This window comes from Scyliorhinus canicula, chromosome 22, assembly GCF_902713615.1.
Source record: "Scyliorhinus canicula chromosome 22, sScyCan1.1, whole genome shotgun sequence".
In the NCBI taxonomy this organism is placed as follows: Eukaryota; Metazoa; Chordata; class Chondrichthyes; order Carcharhiniformes; family Scyliorhinidae; genus Scyliorhinus; species Scyliorhinus canicula.
The window spans coordinates 15,211,341-15,235,555 of NC_052167.1; positions in this window are offsets into that span (position 1 = coordinate 15,211,341).

A 24,215-nucleotide genomic window follows, 5' to 3' on the forward strand; every position below is an offset into this window, starting at 1 on the left:
CTCTGCCACAGAAAGGTATTAATCCAGACTGAGCAGCTGATTAGAGTGTATTTAGCATATTGTGAACTAAATTATGACAGAGAAACAGGTCTTTAATTGGGGTGTCAACATGATATACATGATTTTCTGTTCAATACTCGGTCTCAAGTCTGGGATGGGATGTTGAAGTGATGTGATTCACATACACTGAAAACCAAGGGCAACTTCCTAAATGCCAGGGAGATGAATTTAATGGGAAGTGCAACATCTTTCAAAAATGTCACATGGAGCTTCTATAATATATTACAGCACAGTGAAAGTTTGATATATTTTTGTTCTTTAGATAGTGCAGTGTGGCTACAATTTAATAGACAAGAAATAGGAACAAGAGCAAAAAAATTTAATACAGCATGATCAGCAAGGTTTCAACTATCACTAACCAACTGAAGTCTACCCCATATCTATAACTCATTTTGTTTTATAGGCCATTAGAATCTCCAGAGAAGGGCTGCATGGAGACTGCTGCTTTTTGTTGAAATTAAAATGTCAAAGAAAAAGAAATAGAACAAAACAGGGAATCTGCAATTAATTACAAGCCCATAAAAATTCAATAATCAGAAGCCTGTGCAGCTTCAGCTCCAGTGCTATCTGATTCAGGCTAACAGGATCGGAATACATTAATCTTTTCAAATTAGTTTTTTAATCTAACTTGAATATACTGATAAGTCCCTTCACCATTTGTCCAATGTTTCTGTCTAACATGTTTAACACAAAGTGTTTAGAATCAGGGTATTCTCAGACTTCAGCCACCTGACACTTCACTTGCTCTGCTGAGGGAGAAGTGCAGTATCTCCTGGAACTGGGGCACGTTTTGCAAATCTGAAACTGGAAATTAAGACTTAAATTCATGAGGAGCATCAAATAAGTTCCAGCCCATCAACTCTGTTCTCCAGTTTGCTGCCAAGTAGTAACCATTCTATCCTGAAGAACTGTACCATTTCCTGCAAAGGAATATCTAATGCTCGTCTCTGTACGAAGAAAGATTGTCCCTCTTCACAGGGCTTTTACAGATTGCTCAAATTATGCTTTAAAGAAAAATGTTCTCCTACAAGTAAAGGAGCATTCATTTGTGGGGATTGTTAGGTTGTCATGATGTACAAAATTATACATTTGCTGAGAATACTCGGAAAACCAATATTAAGCTCTAAATTGGATGCATGGACTTTAGAATTATTATTTATGCATTCTCCAGTAATCTGGAAATTTATTGTCTATGAATAAAAGAGATTCCACAAGTTGACATTTTTCTGCATGAGCTCTAAAGTGATACTATGAAGGCGATTCTCTGGCTGTGTTGTGCCAGACACAAATCGAGCCCCTAAACAGGGTCAGCGCCAGGCGCTAACTACTGCGCGAGGCTCCTGCTGTAGCTGACGTAGGCCGGAATTCTCTGGTCGTCAGGATTCACTTTTCCCGCTGGCAGTGCACCCCTGTTTCCCAGCAGCCTGGGATGGTTTCAATGGGAAATTCCACTGACAAGCGGCGGGAGAATAGAATCCCGCTGCCAGTGAACAGCACGCCACAAAGAAACACGTGGCTGAAGGACCAGAGAATCCTTCCCGTAATCTGGTTCATACCCTCACTGAGTGTGAACTATATTAGTGTATTTAAATCATTTAAATATGCTGGGATGGTTTGAAGCTGGATTCTCCCGGCTCCCGGTATTCTCTCCCCTGCCGGCGCAGCATGAAGCCGGGGGGGGGGGGGAAATCACTACTGGTCTCCACCACCAGAGACCAGATGTGCTGACTACATCGAGGGACTCTGAGGGCATCTGTGACACCGTGTGGTCGGGGACATGCAGGACAGTGCCACGTTAGCACTGTCAAGGGGCAGGGGCCTGAAAGGGGCAGGGCTCTGATACCAGCAATTGAGAGGGCAGGCCTGATGGTGGCGAGAAGGGGGTATTTGAAGGGTGACGATGCCTTGCTGGATGGGAGGGGGGATTTGATCCCGGTGAGGATGGCCGGGGGTGCAGGGGCAGTGGGCACTGAAGTCCTGATGGCGGTGGTTCATGCAAAACCGTTATTTGTATGGATTTCAATATCATCAGCGGCTTGGGCACAGTATGCTCCACCCTTCCAAGATGCTCCACACCTCTTAGGCAGAAGTCTCATAGGCATGAATTAGTGGAAGCACTGACCAGCAGGTCCAGGGCTGCGGTGGGGGAGCGGGAGGCTAATAAACACTGACCAATCCTCAAAGATTGGCTTGCTTTCTGGGGGGTGGCTGCCTGGGATGGGGGCAATATCAGGTGTCATGGTAATGTCACTTTAAGAAATGTTTGCCTGCTCAAGTTACTGCAGTGATGTCAGAGTGTGGGTGGAGCTGGGCTGTCTGTCACTTTTTATTATCACTTTGAGAAAAGCTTGGGTGTGTGTTTTTTTATTGGTTTCGTTTTAGTGTTGGAGCTGCAGCCGGCCAAATAATGTGTAATGTTGTTCTCTCTGCCATCTAAAGACTATCTCTTGATCATTTGGTGAATTCAGAGTGATAACTGTTCTCAGTAGTGAATTTAAACCTGATGTGCTTCTGTTAAAATGTTTTTTTGATGTCTTATGGATGCAAAAAAGGAAAGTTTAAGGATTACATAGTACATTGTATCCTTTGGGGATTGTATTTTAATTGATGGTTGCTAAGATGTTCACTGTATGTTTTAAAAAGGTTAACTTTGTTGGGTTACGGGTATAGGGTGGATAAGTGGGTTTGAGTAGGGTGATCATTGCTCGGCACAACATTGAGGGCCGAAGGGTCTGTTCCGTGCTGTACTGTTCTATATCTATATCTAACTTGACCTCATAGAGTAAACATTGTTTTGCTTTAAAATATACTTTTTGATCTCTGCTGTACCACACCTGTAGAGTGGCCGTGTGCTCCCCATACCACAATCTATTAAAAGTTGTGGGTCAGGTGAAATCCATGATACACTTTGGGGTTCTCTAAACCCTGGCCCATAACAAATTGGGGGCTTGAGGGGGATAACATTGGATTGGCTTAGTGAACTTAAAGACAGTGAGGGGTGAGCATATTGTGGTTGCTTTTCAGGTGTGGTATTTCAGTTTAAGTCGGGAGTGTGTTGTGGACAATGGCTCTTTCAGAGGCTCTGAAGTTTCTGTGGGTGGAGACGGTCACACGCAGTACCTTACGGACAGAGACTAAAAAGCACAGTTAGATTTGGCAAAAACATTGCAGTTAACATTACCTGGCAAAATGCAAAAAGATGAGGTAATTATGGTGGTGGCTAAGCATTTAAAATTTCCTAAGATACAGTCAGATTCATTGGAAATGGCAAAAATTCAGTTACAAATTAAACAAATGGAACATGAAAAAGTAGTAAAGCAGCTTGAATACGGAAGAGATAGAGAGGAAAAAGAAAGAGAGGGAGAGTTTGAACTTCGGAAAATGGCCATGAAACATGACAGTCAGTTAAGATTGGCAGATTTAAAGGGAAATGTACAGTTTGAGGATAGTGATGAGGATAAAGAGAAAGTGAGTCGAAGGCTTGGTGGGGATCTATTTAAATATGTCCAAGCATTGCCAAGGTTTGATGAGAAGGAGGTGGAAGCCTTTTTCATTTCATTTGAAAAGGTGGCTAAACAAATGAAATGGCCACAGGACATGTGGGTATTACTGATTCAAACAAAGCTGATAGGTAGGGCAAGTGAAGTGTATGCATCACGACCGGAGGAGGTATCTGAGACGTATGAGGAGTTGAAAAAATCCATCTTAGGTGCATATGAACTAGTGCCTGAAGCCTAAAGACAAAGGTTCAGTAATTTAAGGAAAGAATGTGGCCAAACGTACATGGAGCTTGAAAGGATCAAACACAGTATTTTTGATAGGTGGATAAGGGCTTTGAAAATAGACCAAACGTATGAAGCTCTCAGAGAAATTATACTTTTGGAGGAGTTAAAAAATTCAATTCCTGATGTAGTGAGAACTCATGTGGAAGAGTAGAGGGTTAAAACTGCAAGATTAGCAGCAGAAATGGCAGATGATTATGAATTAGTTCATAAATCAAAGCTTGGTTTCTGACATCAGTTTCAGCCTGTGAGGGATAGAAACTGGGGACATGAGAAATACTCAAGTGGTAGAGGCAAAGGTGATCTGATGGGAGATAATAAGGAGAGTGTATCTTGGATTAAAAAAGAAATCCAGGAGGGTGGAAAAGAAATGAAAAGTTTCAAATGTTTTCACTGCAATAAACTAGGCCATGTAAAGTCACAGTGTTGGTGGTTGAAGAAAAGCACTGGGAAGACTGATGTAGCAAAACAGATTAAGACAGTGGGGTTTGTTAAAGTGGCAAATGAAAGCCCAAGTGAAGCAAAGGAGGTGCAAAAGATTGTACAGCCTGATCAGCCTGATTGATAAGAAGGTACCAGATGTCTTTAAAGAACTTACTTGTGTGGGTAAAGTTTACTCATGTGTATCAGGAGGAGCAGGTAAAGAAGTCACAATTTTAAGAGATACAGGAGCTAGTCAATCTTTAATGGTAAGAGATGAGGAGTTATGCAGTTTGGGAAGAATATTGCCAGAAAAGGTGGTAATATGTGGAATTCAGGGTGAGAGGAGTAGCGTTCCATTATATAAGGTAAGGTTGGAAAGTCCAGTGAAGAGTAATGAAGTGGTATGGGGAGTAATAGAGAAACTATCTTGTCCAGGAATACAGTTTATCTTGGGTAATGAGATAGCTGGATCGCAGGTGGGAGTGATGCCTACTGTGGTTGATAAGCCAGTGGAAAATCAGACACCTGAAGTGTTAAAGGACGAATATCCTGGATTTTTCCAGATTGTGTAGTAACAACATCGCAAAGTCACAGGTTAAGTCAAGGGGAGAAAGCAAAGAGTGAAGATGAAGTGGAAGTGCAATTATCAGAAACAATTGAGGGGCAGCATGGTAGCATAGTGGTTAGCATCAATGCTTCACAGCTCCAGGGTCCCAGGTTCGATTCCCGGCTGGGTCACTGTCTGTGTGGAGTCTGCACGTCCTCCCCGTGTGTGCGTGGGTTTCCTCCGGGTGCTCCGGTTTCCTCCCACAGTCCAAAGATGTGCGGGGTTAGGTGGATTGGCCATGCTAAATTGCCCGTAGTGTCCTAAAAAGTAAGGTTAAGGGGGGGGGTCGTTGGGTTACGGGTATAGGGTGGATACGTGAGTTTGAGTAGGGTGATCATTTCTCGGCACAACATCGAGGGCCGAAGGGCCTGTTCTGTGCTGTACTGTTCTAAATTCTAAAAAAAAAATTTTTGATCAGATAGTTGAAAAAGAACAAGAACAGGTGGAGGATGAGGCCGATATTTTTAGTTCACAAAAATTGGCAGAGTTACCACAGAAAGCTGTAGAAATAAAACAGATGTATCTGAAAGCATACACAGAAGAGGAATCTGAGTGTATACCAGAGTGTTATTACCGTAAAAGTGATGTCTTGATGAGAAAATGGAGACCTTTACATATGCAGGCGGATGAAAAATGGGCAGAAGTTCATCAAGTAGTATTACCGGAAAGGGTATAGAAAGGAGGTGTTGCGAGTTGCACATGAGGTACCAGTGGGAGGTCACTTGGGAATAAGGAAAACCCAAGCTAAAATCCAAAAACATTTTTATTGGCCTGGACGACATAAAGATGTAGTTAAATGTTGTTAATCATGTCACACATGTCAAGTGATACGAAAACCTCAAGCAGTGATAAAACCAGTGCCCTTAATAACTATTCCAGCATTTGAGGACCTTTTACAAGGGTCCTAATTGATTGCGTCGGACTGCTTCCTAAAACGAAAAGTGGGAATCAATATCTTTTGGCTATAATGGATGTGTCTACTAGGTTTCCAGAGGCCATTCCAGTACGTAATATTACAACTAAAAAGATGGTGGAGGAGTTACTTAAATTCTTTACTAGATATGGATTACCCACAGAAATACAATCGGATCAAGGATCAAATTATACTTAAAGGTTATTCAAAGAAGTTATGGGTAGCTTAGGAATAAAACAATTTAAATCAACTGCATACCATCCAGAATCGCAGGGAGCGTTAGAAAGGTGGCACCAGACATTAAAGATAATGTTGAGGGCTTATTGTCATGATTATCCAGAGGATTGGGATAAAGGAATTCCATTTGTGCTGTTTGTAATTAGGGATGCACCAAATGAGTCAACCAAATTCCGTCGTTTTGAACTAATTTTTGGTCATGAGGTGAGAGGACCACTTAAATTGATTAAGGAAAAATTGGTGAGTGAAAAATCAGAACTTACATTATCGGATTACGTGTCAAATTTTAGGGAACGATTAAATAGAGCAGGTGAATTGGCTAGATAACATTTAAAAGTTGTACAAAATGTGATGAAACGGGTAGCAGACAAGAAATCCAAAGTTCGTAGTTTTGCCAGTAGAAATAAAGATTTAGTATTGTTACAAGTGGTAGGTGAACCTTTAAAGGCAAGGTTTTGTGGACCTTATCAGATTGAAAGGAAATTAAGTGAGGTGAATTATGTAGTACGGACGCCGGATAGAAGGAAAACTCACCGAGTGTGTCATATGAATATGCTTAAAAGGTACTTTGAAGGGCAGCACGGTGGCCTAGTGGTTAGCACAGCTGCCTCACGGTGCTGAAGTCCCAGGTTCGATCCCGGCTCTGGGTCACTGTCCGTGTGGAGTTTGCACATTCTCCCCGTGTCTGCGTGGGTTTCGCCCCCACAACCCAAAAAATGTGCAGAGTAGGTGGATTGGCCACGCTAAATTGCCCCTTAATTGGAAAAAATAATTGGGTAATCTAAATTTATTTTAAAAAAGGTACTTTGAAAGGGAAGGAGAGAAAAATTAGGAGGTTTTAATGATTCTAACTCAAAGTGACGAACCAAATTGAGATGACTGTGAATTTGACATACCTCAATTTAAATTGGAAAATGAGGATGTTCTTAAAAATTGGGATAAATTGTTGAGTTACCTTCCAGAGGAAAAACGGACTGACCTGAAATATTTATTGATATCACATGTGCAAGTTTGTAGAGATAAATTGGGAAGTACTAAAATGGCTATACATGATGTAGATGTGGGAAATGCTGTTCCAATCAAACAACATCCATATGGACTTAACCCTTTAAAATTGGCACAGGTTAACAAAGAGATTGAGAGTATGCTTAAAAATGGCATAATTGAAGTGGGTTGTAGCCAAAGGAGCTCACCCATAGTGATGGTACCTAAACCAGACAGTACCCAACGGTTGTGTGCGGACTATAGAAAGGTTAATGCAGTTACAAGAACAGACTCTTATCCTATCCCACGTTTGGAGGATTGCATTGAGAAAGTGGGACAATCAGCTTTTATTTCCAAACTGGATTTACTTAAAGATTACTGGCAGGTACCTTTATCCGAAAGGGCAAAGGAGATTTCAGCTTTTGTGACTCGAGATGGTATATACCAATTCAAAATTATTTGGCATGAAAAACGCCACATTTCAACGGTTAACTAACAAAGTCATTTCAGGATTACTCAATTGTGCGGTATACATCGACGCTCTGGTATTTTTCAGCCATACATGGAAAGAACATTGAAAACATCTGATGGAGTTATTCAATCGATTTCAGGAGGCGGGTTTGGTGATAAACCTAACCAAAAGAGAATTTGGAAAAGCCCAAGTAACTTTCATTGGCCATACAATCGGACAGGGTCGAATGGTCCCACGGTATGTGAAAACAAAAGTTATTGGGGAGTTTCCGATACCTTCGATACGACGGGAAATAATGTGATTTCTTGGTATGTGTCGATTTTACTGGAAATTTGTACCGAATTTTAGCAGTGTGGTCGCTCCACTGACAGACTTGCTCAAGAAGCGTAACAAATTCCAGTGGACAGCGGAGTGCCAACAGGCATTTGACGGCCTGAAGGCTGTGTTAACCAGCTCCTCTGTTAGCCATCCCAAATTATACAAAACTATTCAAAGTGGCGGTTGATGCGAGTGATGTGGGCGTAGGTGCGGTGCTTCTACAAGACGACGACGAAGGCCCAGAGCGGCCTACTGGTTATTTTTCAAAGAAATTGAATTCTCGCCAGAAAAACTATTCAACGATTTAGAAGGAGACTTTGAGTTTATGCTGGCTTTGCAACATTTTCACCTTTATGTGACAAGCAATCCATCTGACACCATTATATATACTGATCATAATCCGTTGACGTTTTTGGAGCGATTCTGAAATAACAATGCAAGGCTGTTTCGCTGGAGTTTATTGTCACAGCCATTTCAATTAAATATAGTACATGTGGCAAGACGAGAAAACTTGATAACGATGCTCTGTCACGAATGTGACGCAGGTTCAGTTGGAGGAAGGAGAACAAAACAAATGGACTATATTATTATACCTGTTTGCGTGTATTGTTTTTTGAAACAAACAAAAAGTATATTTACTGTGTGCATTTCGTAAAGGATAGTGAAATGGTGAAAAATTAAACCATCTTGAAGTTGATGGGTTTTTTTCTTGGGGGGAAGTGTCATGGTAATGTCACTTTAAGAAATGTTTGTCTGCTCAAGTTACTGCAGTGTGGGTGGAGCTGGGCTGTCTGGCAGCTTTTAGCTTCACTTTGAGAAAAGCTTGGGTGTGTCTGTTTTTTTTTTTGGTTTCGTTTTAGTGTTGGAGCTGCAGCCAGCCAAAGAATGTGTAATATTGTTCTCTCTGCCATGTAAAGTCTATCTCTTGATCATTTGGTGAATTCAGAGTGATAACTGTTCTCAGTAGTGAATTTAAACCTGATGTGCTTCTGTTCAAAGGTTTCTTTTTAATGATTTATGAATGTTAAAAAGGAAAGTTGAAGGATTACTTAGTGTTGTATTCTTTGGGGGTTGTATTTGAATTAATGGTTATAGAACATAGAACAGTACAGCACAGAACAGGCCCTTCGGCCCTCGATGTTGTGCCGAGCAATGATCACCCTACTCAAACCCACGTATCCACCCTATACCCGTAACCCAACAACCCCCCCCCCCTCCCTTAACCTTACTTTTAAGGACACTACGGGCAATTTAGCATGGCCAATCCACCTAACCCGCACATCTTTGGACTGTGGGAGGAAACCGGAGCACCCGGAGGAAACCCACGCACACACGGGGAGGACGTGCAGACTCCGCACAGACAGTGACCCAGCCGGGAACCGAACCTGGGACCCTGGAGCTGTGAAGCATTTATGCTAACCACCATGCTACCGTGCTGCCCAGATGTTCACTGTATGTTTTGAAAAGGTAACTTGAGCTCACAGAATAAACATTGTTTTGCTTTAAAAAATACTTTTCGATCTCTGCTGTACCATACCTGTAGAGTGGGCCGTGTGCTCCCCATACCACAATCTATTAAAAGTTGTGGGTCTGGTGAACTCCATGATACACTTTGGGGTTCTCTAAACGCTGGCCCATAACACAGGGAACAGCTTGGTGCCAAGTACGTGGAGTTGGGGTGCCCCTCCTTGGCATTGGGTGGCCTGACTCGGACCGCCATTGTTGCAGTCTGTTTTTTAATGCACCCATTTGGTGCTACTTACAGGCTCCTGGCTGCTCACGCTGCTGAATGCTGCCTGTGTCCTTTAAATGTTCAGAAGGCCTCTGGTCATCTGGGAGCCCACCCAGGCCACCCCTCTGGAAACCCTCATACCCCAGCTGTATCATCAAGTGCCAACCTTAATCAGGTGCCCACCAGGTGTTGGGAGTCAACAGAACTCACTCAAACCAGGGGACACCCACACTGTAGCCTTTTGAACCCTCCCTGGTTCGTTGCCCCTCTCAGGGCAGATGCCTCAGTAGTGATCCCCACATCTCCGGATCACCAGCTGTCTCCTCCTGGTGAGGCTGGCAGCACTGCCTCTGCCACCACCTCCCAGGGAGCATTCAGGAGGGCAGGCTTGAGTCTGCAGCCCACCCTGGGGAAGAGGGTGACCCTCCTCGCCTCACTGGTATGGAGCTGTGGGTCCACCTCAGACTCACGGCAAAGGGGTGTGCCGGTCTTCTGTGAGCCACAGTGGCTGCAGTGAGTGAGCACTTAAAAACAGCTTCAGCTGGCAGCACGGTGGCGCAGTGGGTTACCCCTGCTGACTCACGGCGCTGAGGCCCCAGGTTCGATCCCAGCTCTGGGTCACTGTCCGTGTGGGGTTTGCACATTCTCCCGTGTTTGCGTGGGTTTCGCCCCCACAACCCAAAGATGTGAAGGGTAGGTGGATTGGCCACGCTAAATTACCCCTTAATTGGAAAAAATGAATTGGGTACTCTAAATTTAAAAAAAACAGCTTCAGCTTGTCTCACGACGCTGAGGATCCAGGTTCAATCCCGGCCCTGGGTCACTGTCCGTGTGGAGTTTGCACATTCTCCCCGTGTCTGCGTGGGTCTCACCCCACAACCCAAAGATGTGCAGGGTAGGTGGATTGGTCACTCTAAATTGCCCCTTAGTTGGAAAAAAAAATGAATTGGCTACTCTAAATAAGAAAGACTGCTCCAGCTGCCAGACTGCTAACTCTGACCCCAGCGATTAGAATCCCCGCTGAGTTGGGAATTTCTCCGAATTCGGCAGAGTGATGCTAATTTGCATGTCCTGACTCGCTTTCCAAATTATGCCACCAACAGGAATGCGGATCGCACGCTATTCAGTCCCAACGGCAACACGGGGCTCGATTCTCCGCCGGCGGGATGCTCCGTTTTGCCGGCTGCCCGGGGGGTTTCCGACGGCGTGGGTCTGCCCCACAATGGGAAACCCCATTGACCAGCCGGCGTAATGGGGCAGCCCGCCGGCGGGGTGAAACAGAAATGTGGTGCAGCGGGGTGGAGAATCCAGCCCCTCGTTCCCAAACGGAGAATTCTGTCCACTATATCCAGTGGCAGAAGGGTTGCTAACGCATGGTCACAGATTTAAGATAAATGGACCAGAGGTGACATGAGGGCAAAAAAATGGCACAGCAAATTGTTATGATCTGGAATGCACTGTCTGAAAGGCCATGGAAGCAGATTCAATAATGACGTTTATAAGGGAAGTGGAGAAACTTTGCAAGGATATAGAGAAAAAGTGGGGCTAGTTGGATAGGGCGTTGTTCTCTGTTTTGCTATACCCTGATGGCTTGGATGTGTAATGTTAAACAAAGAACAACAAGCTTTGTTAACAAACAAAACTATAAATTTATTTACACGACTTTACCTTTACGTCTGTGTCTAGCCATGGCTGAGGAGTTCAGCTGTAAACTAAAATTATATAATCTAATGTTTATTCTACACTTCTTCCTCTAACTTACTATGATTTGTTCACATTCAAAGAACAAAGAACAATACAGCACAGGAACAGGCGCTTCGGCCTTGCAAGCCTGTGCCAACCATGATACCTGCCTAAACTAAGACTCACTAAGGATACTAAGTCCGTATCCTTCCATTCCCACCCTATTCATATATTTGTCTAGATGCCCCTTAAATGCCGCTATCGTACCACCTCCCTAGGCAGCATGTTCCATATATTTACCACCCTAAAGTAAAAGGTTTCTACATGAAACTATGCTATCTCCAACTGCAGAACTCTCAAGTACACAACTGCTCTCTTTCTCTCTCATGCCTCACTACCTTCTGCCTGTCTGTTCTACTTCTGTCTTCATCGTCATCATCTGTCCCACAAGGCTTAGCCCCATCCCTTATCGACATATGGGACTAGCTCCCTCCAGTGGCTGTCTGTATACATTTCATTAACTCTTGCATTGCCTTCATTTATGATAATACCACAGATAACTCTTTCAAATAGACAGCACAGACACTATTTTTCGAATGGTCTCCTTTTTTCAATGATTCTATGATTACCGAGGCTGATGGAATCTTCTCAACTAAGTATTGACTTGAAGATTCAACACACCCGATTAGAGGAAGAAGTGTTGAAAAAACGTTAGATTATATAATTTTAGTTTACAGGGGCAGGCCACATATTGGATAATCTTATTAACTGTTTTCAGGGAAAGTGGTTTAATCTGAAACTATACTTAATGTTCTTCACCCTTCACCTTTAAGCCTGTGTCTAGCCATGGCTGAGGAGTTCACTTCTGAAGCAAAAGACTGTTCAGAGTCTCATTACAGCGGCTTAGCATGAAATCTAGGCTGAGGCTCCATTGCCGTACCAAGGGAGTGCTGCACTGTCAGAGCTGCTGCCTTTCAGTGCTAGCTGGAAGGAATGTGGCAAAGAGTACAGCATTGGGAGGAAAAAGAGAAAAATGTAGACAATTGTTATTTTAGTAACTGAGGAAACCAGCGGTAGTGGAACATGGATTTATTGAACTATGTACAATGCTCAGCCCACAGCAGTAACTCTCTCCCAATCCAATCCCTGTTGGGGCAACAAATAGCTCCAGGCCCTGCTTGGGCCAGCTTTTTATGTAGGTCTAATGAGCTCCAGCTGGGTGGCCTCCAGCCCCTACCTGGAAAGTTTCACGCCACAAATCCCACGCGGAGATCGATAATGGTTTCCCTGTGGTCCTCATGGGGGTTCTGACAGTTACTTTCTTTATTTGAACTTTATTTCTTTAAATATTTGTTAATTCCGCATTTCTTCTGCATTGTCAAGGTGGTCACTGATCTATTTCTCACAATTTTTAGCCAATTTTTGCGGGGGGGGGGTTCCAATTTAGGAGCAATTTAGCGTGGACAATCCACTGACCCTGCACATATTTTTGGGTTGTGGGGATAAGGCTCATGCAGACATGGCAAGAATGTGCAAACTCCACATGGACAGTGACCCGGGGCCAGGATCAAACCCGGGTCCTCAGCGTCGTGAGGGAGCAGTGCTAACCACTGTGCCACCATGCCGCCCCCATACGTTTGTGACATCTGGATGACACTGAACGTAACACTTCTCTGATTTGCACTATCTTGCTCAAAAGCATACTTTAAGTTCACAGCATACTTTTTCTTTTTGCTGAAACACAAAGTAAGTGAATCCTTAAATTCTGTGCTTACCTTATTTATTACTCCTTGTACATGGTTCACCTAAGAAACGGGTTGACACTTATTATATCCAATATGCATTGTATCCTGGTTTTCTCCTTGTTAGTCTATAACATATTACTCATAAAATTCCAGTTTGAAAGTTTATCTTACAGGGATGGACAGGAACTTTGAAAAAAATAAACATGTGGTAGAAAGACTGGTAGGTATTTGTGTTAATATTATTATGAATGCAAGATGTTTATGTTTTGGACTGTCTCTTTAATTCAATATAAATGGAGGAATGAAGAGAGTCATGTGATCTACTTCGTATTCTGCACGGCACCACTCTTGCATGGCCTGGTTACTGTGGACACAAAGGAGCCCAATTCAATAATTATTGGAATGTACATGCCATATTTCACATCTGAAAACAAAGGCAAGCGAGTTGGGCTAACTGTGGACAAATGTTTGCTCTCCAAATCTCCAAGTTGTTGGGGGGGGGGGGGGGAGGGGGGGTCTTAGAGAAACAAAAGGCTGCAGCTAGTGTGCCGATGGCCGGTTTGTAAATCCTTAGAAAACTGAGGGAAGAGTATTGTGATGAATCTCGGAATTTCAGGTGTATTGTATTATAGGCATTTAGTGCAGTAAGGGTTAAAAGCCTGGTTTAAGAGTGTGTTTGACCGCTGCAGTCATGTTTTTAATTAAATCCCAGTTTGAAAGGCAATTGTATTCTGGGAGCCAGGGGTGCAAATCATCGTAAACCATCGTAAAAAGCTTGGGCTATTTTGTTTTGATTAAGGGGACTCCCTGTGGAGTTAATTATATTACAGCTTGGTAAGACGATGTCATTACTAGGTGGAGCTAAGGTACCAGGCATTTCGTCGGAAAAGTAGGTTAGTGCAGTTCTTTTATCGTGACCACAAGTCAGGTTTTGCTCTCTGCAATTTAGTTAAAAAGAGATTAACAGTCTTTAAAGCACTGCAGACTTGTCTGAGAACAAGGGGGAGTTGAAACAAGCTAAGAAACAGCTTCTGAAGCCATACAGCCATAAGGTTTCTGCATAGATCTGGCAGGAGCCTGATCTTGCCTTTAAAGCAGTATCAAAAGTTCTCTCTCAAAGAGCATCTCTGTACAGCAAATATTCTTATGTGCCAATGGTAGTTAAAGTGAATTGAGAGTGGAGATTATTTTTTCTTGTTGTTTATGTACGTATAAAGATAGCAATTAAGGGTATTGTATTCATTGTATTGGGTCGTATTGTTAAGGGGTAATTGTAAGTTTTTTTCTGGTGTGAGTTTAAAGATTTTAATGCTGCGTTAGCAATAAAGTTTATTTTAATATACCATATCCCTATTTCTTCATGTAATCACTCCTTTGCTCACAGTCATACAAAATTAAAATAAAAAACGGATGGAGAGAGCATCCTGTGGGGATACAAGCCTGGGGGCCCTGGTAACGGCGCCGTGGCCGCTCCCTCCCACGAGGTATACCACGAGTCCGGTGGTGGCGGCTACCCTCAAGATTTGGGGGCAGTGGAGGCGACATAGGGGAGAAGTGGGGGGCTCGATGGAGGCTCCGTTAAGGGGGAACCATAGGTTCGTCCCGGGGAACATGGATGGGGGATTTCGGGGATGGTATAGAGCGGGCATTAGACAGCTGAAGGACCTGTTTATCGACGGAAGGTTTGCGAGCCTGGGGGAGTTGGAAGAGAAATTTGGGCTCCCCCCGGGAAACATGTTTAGATATCTGCAGGTAAAGGCATTTGCTAGACGGCAGGTGGAGGGATTCCCTGCGCTCCCCGCGAAGGGGGTGAGTGACAGGGTGCTCTCGGGGGTCTGGGTCGGGGAGGGGAAGATATCCGATATCTACAAGCTTATGCAGGAGAAGGAAGAGGCGTCAGTAGAGGAGCTGAAAACGAAGTGGGAGGGGGAACTGGGGGAACAGATCGAAGACGGGACATGGGCTGATGCCCTGGAGAGGGTAAATTCTTCCTCCTCGTGTGCGCGGCTTAGCCTCATCCAATTCAAGGTGCTGCATAGGGCCCACATGACTGGGACGAGGATGAATAGGTTCTTTGGGGGTGAAGATAGGTGTGCCAGGTGCTCGGGGAGTCCAGCGAACCATGCCCATATGTTCTGGGCATGCCCGGCATTGGAGGAGTTCTGGAAGGGGGTGGCGAGGACGGTGTCAAGGGTGGTGGGATCCAGGGTCAAGCCAGGATGGGGACTCGCGATCTTTGGGGTTGGGGTAGAGCCGGGAGTGCAGGAGGCGAAAGAGGCCGGTGTGCTGGCCTTTGCGTCCCTAGTAGCCCGGCGAAGGATTTTGCTACAGTGGAAGGACGCGAGGCCCCCAAGCGTGGAGACCTGGATCAATGACATGGCGGGCTTTATTAAGCTTGAGAAGGTTAAATTCGCCCTGAGAGGATCGGTGCAAGGGTTCTTTAAACGGTGGCAACCTTTCCTCGACTTTCTGGCTCAACGATAGGGTACTGGGACAGTAGCAGCAGCAACCCGGGGGGGGGGGGGGGGTGGGGGGGGGGGGGGGGGGGGGCGTTGATTATGTTAGCTTATTTTATTTAAATTTGATTTATCTAATTTTAATTTATGGTTAAGTTCTCTTGTTTGGGGGGGGGGGGTGGGGGAATGTGATACATGTGATGTTACGGTATGGGGGGAATTGTGGGTGTTATGGGGCTGTTAGTTGCATATTACTGCTTTTTGCTATACTTTTTGTTATATTTTCTGCAAAAAATTCCAATAAAAAAATTAAAAAAAAAAAAAAAAAAAAAAAAAAAAAAAAAATTAAAATAAAATATGTCAAGAATCCGAGCTGCTTTTGCGTTCTGGTCAAGGATAGTAATAGTATTTCAATAATCTTTTAGTTATCAGTTTCTGCAGGGATGATAACAATATTTCAAAATCAATGGACAACCTTTACATTCAACCATTTATGATATGAAGTAGTTTCCTTGTGTAATAACCGGAAGTGACTGAACTTACTTAATATACAATTGGGAAATTCCAAACCCCGAACCATTACACTACTCTGTGTTTTGGGGGATTAGAATGTAGTGCTTACTGGACTAGAATTTCTGAGGTTGTGAATTTAAAATCTCTCCATAGCAATTTTTGAAATTAAATTCAATAAATCTGATAATGTATGGATTAGAATTCAGGGGGAAATGATCATGAAAGCTCCTGGTTTGTTGAAAAAAAACAACTTGTTTACTGATGTGATTCAGGGAAATGAACCTCACGCCCCTACCTGTCCTGGCCTACACATCACTCTGGCTATGTTATGTAATTGATTCTTAACGAAGCAGCCATGCTCAACTGTGCAAGAAGGCAGCTCAGCATCACCATCTCAGGGCAATTAGGGATGGACAATAAATACAACATTTCCACCATCTCTCACACTCCAAGGACATGTGCTAAAACAAGCAAATAGAATGTGAATCTCTCCTGTCTCCAAACATATCTTGACTATCAGAGTCTCGGCAATATCTCTTTATTATGAATCAATGTGTTCGATCTCTGTTAACTCAATATAAAGCAAACTGAAATGTGATAACATTTAATTCAGTCAATACCACCAGGATAGCAAAGCTTGATTGTTCGACTGTTCAGGTTGAATATTTTCTGAAATGGTGATTAAAATTGAACTTTATCCTGCAAATAAAATAATGTGTTGTACTAAAAGGACAAGGCTCTGCTGTTGTGATATTAGATAAACCAATATAGCGATCGTGATTAGAGGTGAGTTTTTCACTAAATTTGTAAATGACATGAACCAAATTAAACAAATTTGTGCTGAAAACCAAGTCTGCCAATGTCAATCATTTTGTTTGATGTGCGACTTTGGAAAATGGCAATGCAAGATAGAGATGGAAAAATGTTTCTCTGTGCTTATGCATCACCGTTCTACCTGCCTTCATCAGTTTTCTAAAAACAAATATTGTTACTGTTGTGCAAGTTAAGATTATTTATTTTTGTACAGATGAATAGGACCTGTCCAATATGACTACGCACTGACAACAGCACGGTAGCACAGTGGTTAGCACTTTTTCTTCACAGCACCAGGGACCCGGGTTCGATTCCCGGCTTGGGTCACTGTCTGTGTGGAGTCTGCATGTTCTCTCTGTGTCTGCGAGGGTTTCCTCCGGGTGCTCCGGTTTCCTCCAACAAAAAATCCCGAAAAGCGTGCTTGTTAGATGAATTGGACATTCTGAATTCTCCCTCAGCGAACACGTGCCGGAGTGTGGCGACGAGGGGATTTTCACAGTAACCTCATTGAAGTGTTAATGTAAACCTACTTGTGACACTAATAAAAATTATTATTATTATTTGCCGGTCAGGAATCGCAAAGGCCAAATACTCAGTTCAGCTTCCTCTGCCCTGTCCCAACAATGTGTCTCAAACCAAACGTCAGAATGAAGGTAATGATTTTCTTCATATTCTACACCTAGCTTCTTTGCGGATTCTCCACGTGAGTGGGCAATTTGTCATGGTCTGGATTGTTCGGTTACACATCGTGTTTCATCTCCAAATCCTGCATTTGAATCCAGCCCAGAATTGTCAAATGAAAATGTTCTTGCTTGGCCAGCTATTTGTCCTATGTATGGCAGCCTTATGTTAATTGCTAGTGAGAAACGGCAAATTCAGTCAGCAGAGCTGTATCGTGCAACTGAAACCAGAGTAAGAATATATTTTTGAAAAACAAGCTCCGTGTTATATAGTTTTAATCTGGTCATCCGTTCTTTGGTAATCTAATGGCAAATGTCATCTATTTTCCCAGCATGCATTTGACTTCCTTGACCATGTCTGACAGGTTAATGGGCCAACAATGGTGTACATAACCACAATTCTGTACTCCCGAAGGGAATGGTAGGGGATGCATCTGCATTCTCTTGTGGTTTAAGGAACTTCATGGACGGTAGTAACAAATCTTTGGCTCCAAAAGTAACAAAATTATAGTATCTGAAGCTTGAAAGATCTAAATGTTTGTCCGATACATAACATAAAGATTTTTTCTTTAAAATCTTCAAAACTAGCTTTGGTGAAAAGACGAGCATGTTCTCTGTCCACGACCTCTCTGGATACTGATGGAGTCAGCAGTCTGTTTACATCATAAATTTTTGGCTTGCAGGCTAAAGACAATTCTGATGACAATGCAGCTTTTGATCATTTTATTCTGTGTGCCCAGCAAACTCCGGTAAAACGGAAAGCAAGTTATTTGTCGTATTCAGTTGGCGAAACTGCTGTTTTAATCATTTTTTACTGAGCTGACTCAAATGGCCCCAGTGAAACAGGGAAGTCTATTTCACTTTCTTGCTCAGTTTAGAGGACAAGGAGAAATATAGGATATTACAGTAGTGATGTAAACATTGATTCCCACTGCTATTTCACAAAGCTAAAAGGCCCATAACTCATAAGTGCTGCAAGTATAAGTGAGTTATGAAGGATTTTTTTTCTATGAGTGACAGGACAATTGGAACATACCATCACTTAGTGTGGTGCTCTATAGGTGGTGTGAGGCTGAAATTTAAAATTACCCCAGACTGCACAATGTGACTCCAAAGAAAGATCCAGCCAGAGGTTTTATGCTGAAACAGGCACAGAAAGGTCATTAAAGTGCAACCTGATAAATGAGGGCTTTAATTAGGTCAAGGTCATGGATCACTGTTCCAGCAATCTTTACCATGTGATTCAACAGAGACAGTTTTTATGTTTAAAGAAATATATTTTGCTGTTGCACCTTAATAATGTTGAATTTGTTTCTGGAATTTTACTCATTTTCAGATTCTCTTTGCTAACTGACAAAAATGCTGATCTTCATCGACAGAATTCTCCTTTCTTCTTTTTAATATTAACTGTTGAATAATTTTGTCTTATTTCTGTAATCCAAGGCTTTCACTGGGAGTCACAATGAGTATTTCTCAGCCAGTTGGTCAGATGACAGATTATTTAGTTTGTGCATAAATAAAACACATTTCCTACCTCCATAATACATATTTCTACTGATGTAACTGGTGGGAGAAGGACTCCGGCATTATCAGAGTTAGGGGACCCTATTTGCTTTAATTATTGTGCCGATGTAAATCCCCATGGCGGCCTGCGGTTACATTTTGTGAAAGAGAATAAAGAACCTAATGAAGTGAAATCATCCACTACTGTTGCAATTTTCTTTTGATTTACTTCAGTTCTTCAAAAACAAAAGCTGCATTCTACAATTCAAAGGAGCAAAGGAGCAACCCTCTTCGTAACACAAGACAGCTTGAACTTACTAAAAGATTGGCTTCAAAGAATTGGTCTGAAGCTTCAAGGGCAGATCAAGGAATCTTAACTGCATCACAGAGCTGGAGTATATGAGTTTGGGGCTATGATCCCGAAGAGAATGATAGGGGATCACGGTGAGTTACCATTGGGGTCTAAAAACACTCAGGCAGTTCTTACAATCGTCTTGCAGTTAGGCATTTACTGGATCCTTGCCCCTCCTTATCTCTGTAGTCTCCTCCAGCCTCACAACCCTACGAGATATCTGTGCTCATTTAATTCTTGCGCATCCAAGATTTGAATTGCTCCATCATTGGTGGCTGCTTTTTGTTTGCCCAGATCCTAAGCTCTGGATCACCCTCCCTACACTTGACCACCTCTCTACCTCGCTTTTCTCATTTAAGGTGCTCTTTGATCAAACATTTGGACCATCTGCCTCAATATCTCCTTATATCGCTCGGTGTGGTATTTTGTTTTATAATAATCCAGGGGTCTCAGAGTGCTAATTACAGTAAAGGCACTATATAAATAATGTTGTTGTGTTTTGGATCTGCACTGATAAGGGTATGGAAGCACCAAGAATGGGCAGGGATAAATTAGAAATATCTGCAAGTAAATAACATTCATCAAAGTGAGCTGAGTACAAAGTTATTATTAGCACAAAAATCACAGATCACAATCATACAACATATTAAAATAGATAACATGATTTAGAAATAGATGCTGATTTCACTCAGTACTACAGAACTACAGTATTGCTGAAAAAAGTGGCATGCTATCAAAGCTTTTCATCTTGCACTCATCAAGACAAGTACAAGAATGCCAAACTTCACAGGAAAAATTAATTTATGCTACATGAGGGTTGGTTCAAAATTCAACACTGATTGGTCAAGGCATTGCCATAATGAATGCACCAGGAAGCTATTGACTCCCATTTTTTTGTTTAATTCAAAAAAGGCACAATGCCTGGACAAGTTCCTTTTGCCTGCAGAAAACTGGTCCCTGCAGATTAATATCTGTAGTTTCTAGCAAGCATGAGTCACATTATGAGCTTGACTGATAATCTTAAATTGGTTGTTAGTGTAATTCTTAGCACACTCGGACTAATTCAGAAAGTGCTATCTAATTGCAGAATCTACTCTTAGACTTTACATTCGGAATTTCACAAGTGTGGGCTGGGTGAGCAAGGTTGGTACTCTATCAATTGTGAACGCCAAAGGGGAGTGTTGGGATATACAGCCTAAATAACTGGCATCACACCGGCATTGAAGCTTATATACCACATCATTCATCTGTATAGGAGGCAGAACATAATTTTAGCTTGACAGCATTATCCTGTTTCTGAAAGTGCCCAGTGCATCTCTAATTACCTTGGTAGGCTAAGGTAAAAATTTGAGAAATAGATGAAGCTAGCCATTTTGTGCTGCTACTGTGGTACTGTGGTAGCAACACAGGTCCAGGCATTACAGTAAACGCGCTATATAAATAATATTGTTGTGTTTTGGATCTGCACTGATAAGGGTATGGAAGCACCAAGAATGGGCAGGGATAAATTAGAAATATCTGCAAGTAAATAACATTCATCAAAGTGAGCTGAGTACAAAGTTATTATCAGCACAAAAATCACAGATCACAATCATACTACATATTAAAATAGATAACATAATTTAGGAATAGATGCTGATTGTCACTGAGTACTACAGAACTACAGTATTGCTGAAAAAAGTGACATGCTATCAAAGCTTTTCATCTTGCACTCATCAAGACAAGTACATGTTAGTACAGGTCCACTAACAGGACGCTGAAGCATCACCCTGAGGGGTGGCCATTTCTGGCACTGCACCCAGCGAAGACTCATCAATAGATGCTGGCCTCGCAGCACAGGATCAGAGGGCATTGAAGCCAATCAGGGCAAGGTGCAGGGAGGATGATTGATGAGGGGAATGGGTGTTGCTGCAGAGGTGGCCATTGCTGTCAGGGGGCCACTCAGTGGGCACAGAATTACTGATCAGGAGAATCCCATTCCCGCATCCCAAGCCTGCAGCAAGGCCAAAGTTCACCCATGGTCTCTTCTCATGACAGAGGACCTGCCAGATGCTGATAAAATGCTCCTGGCGATGGGAAGAGGCCCATAATTGGCCACTCAAGTGTTACCATTGATCTTTGGGTGGGATGGCCTTTTTCCACCTTCCCCACTGCTAGCCAAATAATAATAATAATCTTTATTATTGTCACAAGTAGGCTTACATTAACACTGCAATGGAGTCACCGTGAAAATCCCAGAATCACCACACTCCGGCGCCTGTTCGGGTACACAGAGGGAGAATTCAGAATGTCCAATTCACCTAACAAGCATGTCTTTCATGACTTGTGGGAGGAAACCGGAGCACCCGGAGGAAACCTACGCCGACATGGGGAGAACGTGCGGACTCCGCACCTGGGCCCCTGGCACTGTGAAGCAACAGTGCTAACCACTTGTGATACCGTGCCGCCCAAATATGGATTGAAAAGACATTAGGCACTTCAACCCTGGCCGATTTCCCCCTCCCTCAGTACGTTCCTACAGGCCCCATCAAATGAATCCCAGTACGTGCAGTTCTGGTCTCCAATTTATAAAAGAAGATATTTGCACTCGATAGAGTGGAAGTAAAATTTACAAAAATTAAACCAGAACTCTCTGTTCTCTTTTTGACAGTCTGTAGGCCAATCACAATCCTCTTGATCTGTATAGGTTTTTAAAAACTGATGAACCGTTCTTAATGCATTTATTTGTAACAAATTTAATATTATTGCATGTACTAAACTTATTTTAACTGTAGCCCAGCTAGTTTTAACTGTAGAACAGTAGATAAACTCACCTTGAGTCAAAAGATGGTGGGTCCCACTCCAGACGCCTGAGTATGTAATCCAGCTAACACTCCATTCCGGGAGTGCTGCCCTCCAGGGCGGGTGTCTTGTCACGGCAACATTAAAGGTCCCATCTGCCCTCTCAGGAGGATGAAAAATATCCCATGACACAGAATGCTTCCACTTGCAGGGAAGATCAGTATAAGGTAGTCCCGAAGAAATCCAGTAGGGAGTTCAAAAGAAACTACTTTACCCCGGGAATGACGAGAACGTGGAACATTGAAATCACATTGAGCAGTTGAGGCAAATGGTACAGAATAGTATTTATGGTCAAGCTAGATAAGCGTATGAGGGAGCAGAGAATAGAGGGTTACAGGGTTAGATAAGGAAGGATAGGAGGAGGCTCATGTGGAGCAGAGACATTGGTATCAACTGGCTAAGCAAAAAGGACCTTTTCTGTGCTGCTGTTGCTTTGTAATTCTATATCACTGACAAGGAGTCGGAACTGATTTATAAAAATTATTCCTTTGTATTGGGGCTATTTATTGACTATTTATAAAGCTTCAAAATCATTTCCTGGAAAATGATATAATATTTTGATCCTTTATTTCCATATTACTCCAGTGCATTATCATTTTACAGTCCTCCTCATCCTAACATTTTTGTATTTTGCTTCAGTGAGGCAGCTGAGTGAATACTTCAGAGACCACAGAGAGGCAGCACTGGTAAAGGTTTGAACACCGTCCCTGAAACAATTCTCCACTTGGTGGCAGCACTGATCACAGCAAATGCTACCACATTCTGTTCAGAGGAGTAGGTTAGATGCTGAAGAGGTACTTTATCCTGTAATTTAAAGTTTGATCCTGCAGGCAAAAACTCAATCTTCATTCACATGAATCTGATGAGTTTCTTTGACAGGAACTCCCATATTTCCCACATTTCTGCCATCAAGACACTTTGGGTGAGATTCTCTGACCTCCCCGCGTGTGGCGTATTGCTCAGTGGTGTGCTGCAGCCCACTGACGGGATCTTCTGGTCACGCCACTGTCAGTGGAATTTCCCATTGAATCCACCCCACTCCGTGGCGAAAAAAAAAAATTAATGAATCACAAGCACATCTGGTGTTTATATCGTAGGATACCGTTCATGTAATTGGCTACAATTTAGAGAAACAAATTTGCAACATTAAAAATTATCCTGATCTTTAACAGAAAGAAATAAAGACTGGCATTTATAAAGCACCTTTAACAACTTTTCAGCTTTTCACAGTAACTTCATTTGAAGCCTACTCGTGACAATAAGCGATTTTCATTTCATTCATTTCATTTTCAACTTCAGAATGTCCTCAAATGCTGTACAGCCAATGAAGTACTTTTGTAGTCACTGTTGTAATGCAGGAAATACCTTTGTGCCACTACCAGCACCTTTTTTTAGTCCTCAATGCTATCATTAACATTCCCTTTGTCTTGTGCCCGTGACAGCTTTGTCAATTTCTCCTCAGCCCCCACATCCCTGACCTTCTACCCTGCTCCACATTCTCCACCGCCTCTCCGATGATATGATCCATCACATTTTCAACCCGCTTCAGCTCTGAACGGTCAGACTCGAAACGTTAATTCTGTTTCTCTCTCCACAGATGCTGCCAGTCTTGCGGAGTTCATCCAACATTTTATGTTTTTGTTTCAGATTTCCAGCATCTGTAGTATTTTGCTTTTTTATATTACTGCTTATTACCTGGGCTGGTTTGTTGACTGCAGCTGGTTTGATGGCTTTCTGTTGGTCTCTCTATCTCTGCAGAGCTGTATCAAAAGCAGGCAACAAGTATGCCTGTCTCACCTATGTGACCTATTACAAGTCCAAAAACCTTTTCCAAATAAGATGGTGTCTTAGGCTGATAAATATCTTGGGCGTGAATCATCCTGAGGCTAAGTGTTGACGCCGTTTCACGACAGCGTCAACATGCCCTCAGGAGCAGCAATTCTGACGGCACTGGCACTGCCGTCCAGCACAGCACTGGAGCGACCCATGCCACTCCAGCTGCCAATACTGGTGCATGTGTATTGCGACCAGCGCCAGTGCATGCGTGGTGGCTCCCTTCTCCATGTTGGCCCCGATGCCACATGCTGTAGTGCTACAGGGG